This window comes from Martes martes (genome assembly GCF_963455335.1).
Source record: "Martes martes genome assembly, chromosome: 2".
NCBI lineage: Eukaryota > Metazoa > Chordata > Mammalia > Carnivora > Mustelidae > Martes > Martes martes.
Window position 1 is genome coordinate 150,464,120 of NC_137889.1, and position 6,293 is coordinate 150,470,412.

At 42.2% G+C, this 6,293-nt stretch overlaps 1 long non-coding RNA gene across 1 annotated transcript; it reads left to right on the forward strand.

The window, feature by feature from the left end:
• Window positions 1-1,655: 1,655 nt before the first annotated feature.
• LOC308338889 lies at window positions 1,656-5,950 on the forward strand. The gene is made up of 3 exons (XR_013966443.1): window positions 1,656-1,800; window positions 3,494-3,609; window positions 5,589-5,950. It is a non-coding gene; the product is annotated as an uncharacterized lncRNA (long non-coding RNA).
• The last annotated feature ends 343 nt before the right edge of the window (window positions 5,951-6,293 follow it).

The window sequence follows — 6,293 nt, forward strand, 5'->3', positions numbered from 1 at the left end:
GCTCAGTGGGTTAAGCCTCTGTCTTAGGCTCAGGTCATGATCTCAGGGTCATTCGATGGAGACCCACCTCAGGCTCTCTGCTCAGCAGGAAGCCAGTTTCCCTCTCTCTCTCTCTGTCTGCCTCTCTGCCTACTTGTGATCTCTGTCAAACAAATAAAATCTTAAAAAAAAAAAAAAAATTAAACATCCAGTGAAATAGTTTTTAAAAAAAATATTTGTGTAATCCTGCCAAATAAGAAAAATTAGCTTGAGAAAAAGAAATTTTTTTCTATCTTTTTCCCTCTGAATAAATTAGCCAACCATATATATTTGTTCAACATCATTCTTCTGTCATCTTTTTAAACCTTCCAGAAAATGGTCGCTTTTCTGTTCCTAGAATTGCTGCTATTCTTCTCTTCAAAATCCTGTTGAGTTTGTAGGTGTTCGGAATGGTTTGATACCTAGCTGAATTCCTGGGAAAATTTAGGTCCCCAGCTCCACCAACACCTTGCTCCTCCAGTCTATCTAGTCTATTTTTTTCTATTTCTTAAAACCATAATAAAAGCCAATTAAGTATTAAGTATATCAACCTGAAAAATAGCTGGTTTGTAGCAAAGATGCGCTTACTTACACACTGATTTTGTCAATAACAAAGAAGTGTGTTTTGTTAAAATCATTACAGGGCAGAAATACAAATTTGTATTTATGTATGTATTTTAAACCTGGTTAATGAAATGCAGACTTATGTTAAAATCAGTGAACTCTTAACCTAAAGAGACACCAAACTGTGATCATTAAATACAATGTTGGTCTCCGGACGCCTGGGTAGTTCGGTGGTTTGAGCCGCTGCCTTGGGCTGGGGTCATGATCTCAGGATGCTTGGATCGAGCCTCGCATCGGGCTCTCTGCTGGGCAGGGAGCCTGCTTCCCTCTCACTCTCTCTGCCTGCCTCTCTGCCTGCTTGTGATCTCTCTCTGTCAAATAAATAAAATCTTAAAAAAAAATTTTTTTAAATACAATGTTGGTCTCTAAATAAGTAAACAAGGTAAAATGGTACGAAAATTCAAAATTCACTACAATCCTCTTATAAAGACTGTCGGAATGTGCGTGCGCTCACGAGTCACTCGGGGGTCCGCGGGAGGAGGGGGTGGAAGGGGCGGCCGGAGGCCCCTGGGGAGAGGGGGTGCCCGGGCGACGTCGGGCTGACCTCCAGACCTCTCTGAACTGGGTCGGGAAGGTTCAGAAGGTTGGAGTCCGGAGGGCCACGGGAGGCTCCTGGGGGAAGCTGGTCCCAGGAGGGCGAGGGGCGGCAGCCGAGACCCGGGGCCGCACTTACCGTGCGGTACGTGCGGCTCAGCGCTGGTGACCTTGTTCTGGTGCGGCTGCTGCGTCCGCTGGAAGGCCTCAACCGGCAGCGGCTCTTTCCCCGCCCTCATGGCGGCGGGACCTGGCCGGGACAAGCCTCGTCCGCTCCGGGGTGCAGGGGCCCTACGGAACAGGTCAAGTCTACAAAGCCGCCTTAGGATCGGGTTACCCGCAGCTGAGCCCCCAAGTTGGAATTACCGCCCGAGCGTTCAAGTAACTCCCGCGGGAGAAGGAAATACCGCGAGACTGCCGCAGGAGAGCTTGGACAGGGAAGAGACGGACCGGGCCTCTGGTTTGGCGCGTGCGCAGAAGGCGGAGCCTGTCCTTTTCCTTCTGGAAGTGAGATGTTTATGGGTGGTAAGGTTCGGCCGGAAGTGGTGTTGCGCTGGGAATTGGGGGACGCGCTGAATCGCCGCTCGACAGGCGAAACGCGAGGCTTCCTGCTCTGGGCTGGAGGTGAGGAGAAAGGCAGCCTGTGATATGACTGAACCTCAGACTTCTAAGGGGAGATATTCCAGGGTTCGTTGGGGGAGGCACCTTCTGGTTTTGCTCAAGGGACGAGTTGAGGTCTCCCGGGAGAAGGGGAATAGCAATCAAGGATTTGAGGGGAGCTATTCTAGGGTTGGCTGAAAGGGTCAGGCAGAAATTCTTAGAAGGCATGGTGGGCCTGAGAGGGCTGCAGAGAACAGGAATCTGCTGAAGTGGATAACGTGTGAATATACCCAGAGGTGATACCTGGAACTTCTATCCTTAAGGTCTAGGGTACTAATGGCGTGCATAAAGGGAAACAAGAGAGAGTCCAAGAGATGGAAGGTCATTTTAAGTTACTGGTTATGAGACGGATCAGCAATGCCTGCAGGAGGGAATCAAGCCTTATAGATTCTTTTAAAAAGTAGGATTATTTTAGACAAAAGAAACAGAAGTGTAACTCAAACGTTGTGTACTCGCCATCTAACTGGAGAAATAAATAACATAAATTGTTTGATAATATAAATTGAAGTCCTTTGTCTACTCCACGCAATTTCATTCTGTTCCCTCTTGCGCTAGGTAACCACTCCCCCAAGCACCTTTATGTTTAATTTCATACATAGTACTGTTTTGCATAATTTTAACAACCAGTAATGTGATATCCTTTTGCAGTTTGCTTGTTTACTTAATGTTCTTTTTTTTTTTTTAAGATTTTATTTATTTATTTGACGGACAGAGGTCACAAGTAGGCAGAGAGGCAGGCAGAGAGAGGAGGAAGCAGGCTCCCTGCTGAACAGAGAGCCCCGTGCGGGGCTCGATCCCCAGACGCTGGGATCATGACCTGAGCTGAAGGCAGAGGCTTTAGCCCACTGAGCCACCCAGGCACCCCTTGTTTACTTAATGTTCTTAATCTTTATCAGTGGGATGTAATTCTGGTTCATTCATTATAAGAACTGAACAGATATCCCCTTATATTAATTTTTCACTATCTTTTTTTTGGGGGGGGGGGGGCTTTGTATGCCCAGTGCCTGGTACATTGTAAGTACTTAAATGTTAGTTAAATGGATGAATGCTTTAGCATTTGAGCTATATCATTTCAAGAATGAAGAGAATTTAGGGCTCCTGGGCTTCCCTTCCTCTCTCTCTCTGCCTGCCTCTCTGCCTACTTGTGATCTGTCAAATAAATAAATCTTAAAAAAAAAAAAAAGAATGAAGAGAATTTTAAATGACTTACAGGTATTCGATACAAACAGAATACTAGTCAGAAGCAGAATCATGGAAGTGCATGATGTATTTCAAGAACTTCAATAGTCTTAGAGCTTAAAATGTAGAATTGTTTGAAGGTATGGGATGAAGGAGACATCTAGAGAGATAAGATAAGGCTTAGATTTAAAGGTTATTGTCCTGACGAGGATGCACTAGCTCAGAACCATTAGAGGTTTTTGAATTATGAGGAAACCGATCAAAGCTGTGAGTTTGAGCCCCACATTGGGGGCAGCATTTACTTAAAAATAAATAAATAAATACATAAATATTGCTCTGTGGTTTTTTTTTAAGATTTTATTTATTTATTTGACAGAGAGAGAGAGAGAGATCACAAGCAGGCAGAGAGGCAGGCAGAGTGAGAGGGGGAAGCAGGCTCCCTGCTGAGCAGAGAGCCTGATGTGGCGCTTGATCCCAGGACCCTGAAATCATGACCTGAGCCGAAGGCAGAGGCTTAACCCACTGAGCCACGCAGGTGCCCCTGCTGTGTTTAAAAGAAAATATTCAATAACACCATGGAGATACATCTAAGAGGTAAGAATTCGTGGCAGGAAACTAAAGACCATCTATTAAGCTTACAGCAATAATGATCGTTGCATTAAGCATATAAGATAATCATGCATACAGCTTAAAATCCTAAAACATTTTCCTAGACTATTCATAGTACCACTTTCCTAGAAAACTATTTATACCCTCTCTATCAAACTTGCACCATTTTCTACTTATGTATGTGTTCCATTTAGCTTATCTCTTGCATCCTTTTTCAGTTAGAGAAGAACTAACCCCAGGGTGCCTGGGTGGCCAAGTCAGAAGAGCATGCACCTATTGATCGTGGGGTCATGAGTTAGAGCCTCATATTGGGGGCAGAGATTACTTAATAAATCAACTTAAAAAAAGAAAAAAGAACTTCCCCATGCTTTCATTATCCCATCTACCAGGTCTGTACCCTAATACATTACCTCTATTACTGTAAGTGAATTACCTGATTTAGGAGAGGGAGTAAGCGCTTTTTTTTTTTAATTTATTTATTTATTTTATTTTATTTATTTACTTGACAGAGAAAGAGAGATCACAAGTAGGCAGAGAGGTAGGCAGAGAGAGAGGGGGAAGCAGGCTCCATGCTGAGCAGAGAGCCCCATGCGGGACTTGATTCCAGGACCCTGAAATCATGACCTGAGCCGAAGGCAGAGGCTTAACCCACTGAGCCACCCAGGCGTCCCGAGGGAGTAAGCTCTTTAAGAATACTTTTTGGATACAAGAGTCTGAAGCATAGCCAATTATAAACTCCCAAGGAGGACTGGGTTGAAATAGAAGTAATAAAAATATAAAAGACCAGAATCACTAAATGACAGCTGTTTTGTCTAAAAGAATAATAATTCATACCTATAATAATAAATAAGATATTAGTATTTTTATGTGAGTTATTTTTAGGTAGATTTAGGTGTTAAGCTTTATAAGCTAAATCTAAACATAGTTTACATTTATGTTTTTATAGGACCATTCTTTCTACTACTTAATATTATATGCAGTTTATTATGAAATAGGATCTCTTTGATTATCCTATTTTATTTATTTATTTATTTATTTATTTATTTGACAGAGACATGGCACATGTGAATGGGGGGGAGGAGAGGAGGAGGGAGAGGAAGAGGAAAAGAATTCCAAGCAGACTCAGCTGAGCGCAGGCGGCCCAAGAAAGGATCAGTCTCGGGACTCCTGGATCATGACCTGGGCCCAAACCAAGAGTCGATGCTCAACTGACTGAGCCACCGTGGTGCCCCAAGTCGTTGAATTTCTAACAAACATTACAGTAAATATAAGGCTATACCCCCCTCCTCCAGAAGGGTGAAACAACTTGATGGAAGGGTGTGTAAGGAAGTGCTTTGTTACAGTGCTAAGACGGAGATACACCAGGATCAACGAGAGCAGTGCATTAAGTGAGGTTTCCCCTGCAAAAGGAGAGCATTCCTCTTGAAATCCCCTGCTCTCTGAAAGTTTGTTATGCCAGTTCACTTTTATCAAAGACCTACATTAGTACAGTAACAGCTTTTTTTTATAAAAGTTAAAATCTTCTTTGGATTTCTTTGAGTTAACAAAAATAGATATTAACGTAGGTCTGTCCTAAAAGTGAAATAGCATAACATGAACTTTTAGAAAGTGGGGGATACCTGTGCTTTTAAGATGGACATAACCAAACCGAGCTAAGAGGAAGTATGTAATGGTGAATGAACTATGTTCCTCCATGACTTACTGTATTCAGCTTTGTAAGTGTACTTTCCAACTCCTGGAGCTGACTTCCAGGCTTTACTGACATTTTTTCTACTTACCAGTCTTGGTTTAGGTGATTTGCCTTACAGAAATAGGCCTAAGCTGTTACAGCATAGTGATGAGAAGAGCCTTAGGCTTTTTGCTTCAGCATCCATGATCTTGGAGGTCTTGAAGGTTGTCATAGCTGGCAGTAATACTCTTTGTATTATAAAGCTTTGACGTCATATCTCTGCTTTTATTCCCAGGTCAAGGATGCATTCCAATAAAGTTCTAAAAATATATCATCAGGTCCAACCTGGTAGTTGACCTACCTGTGGAAAGCCTCCCTGGATCCTCACTGGGTCAGATCATACTGACATTCTTAAAAACTCTTCCCATCAAAAAATATCAAGAATGAAAAGATAAGATATATTCCTACCACTTCAAGGAAGTTCCTGTACCAGCCAACAGTCGAGCACATTAGCTTGCTGCTTTGATCATCAAATAGACATACTCAAGCTCAACACGGCAGAGGAAAATGTCTCTGTATCAGTATCTTTCACATTCTGTATGTGACCCATCAGTAGGTCATGCAATCAGTTCTGTGAGTCACAATGAAATTTTTTTTAAATAAAATAAAATATAAAGTATCAGGTGTTTGTATGAATCCTCTGCCAGAATTGTGCTGCAAGGAATACTAAGGTCAATTTCAATATGTGAAAAGGTAATTAATGGAGCGCATATAATGAATAGAATGTGTACTGACTAAGAAATGGTTTTTCAGTCCTTTGTCCACTGATGTCTTGTTCAGTTTTCATAATAAGTTGGTGAGCAGTCTAGTTTTATGTTACCATGACTTGCAACTAGATGTGAATTCTCAGATGTTCAACTGAGATGCATTTGCAAACTGCATTTTTTTGGAAAGATGTTATCTAGGCTATATTTATATGCACATATATATATATATATAA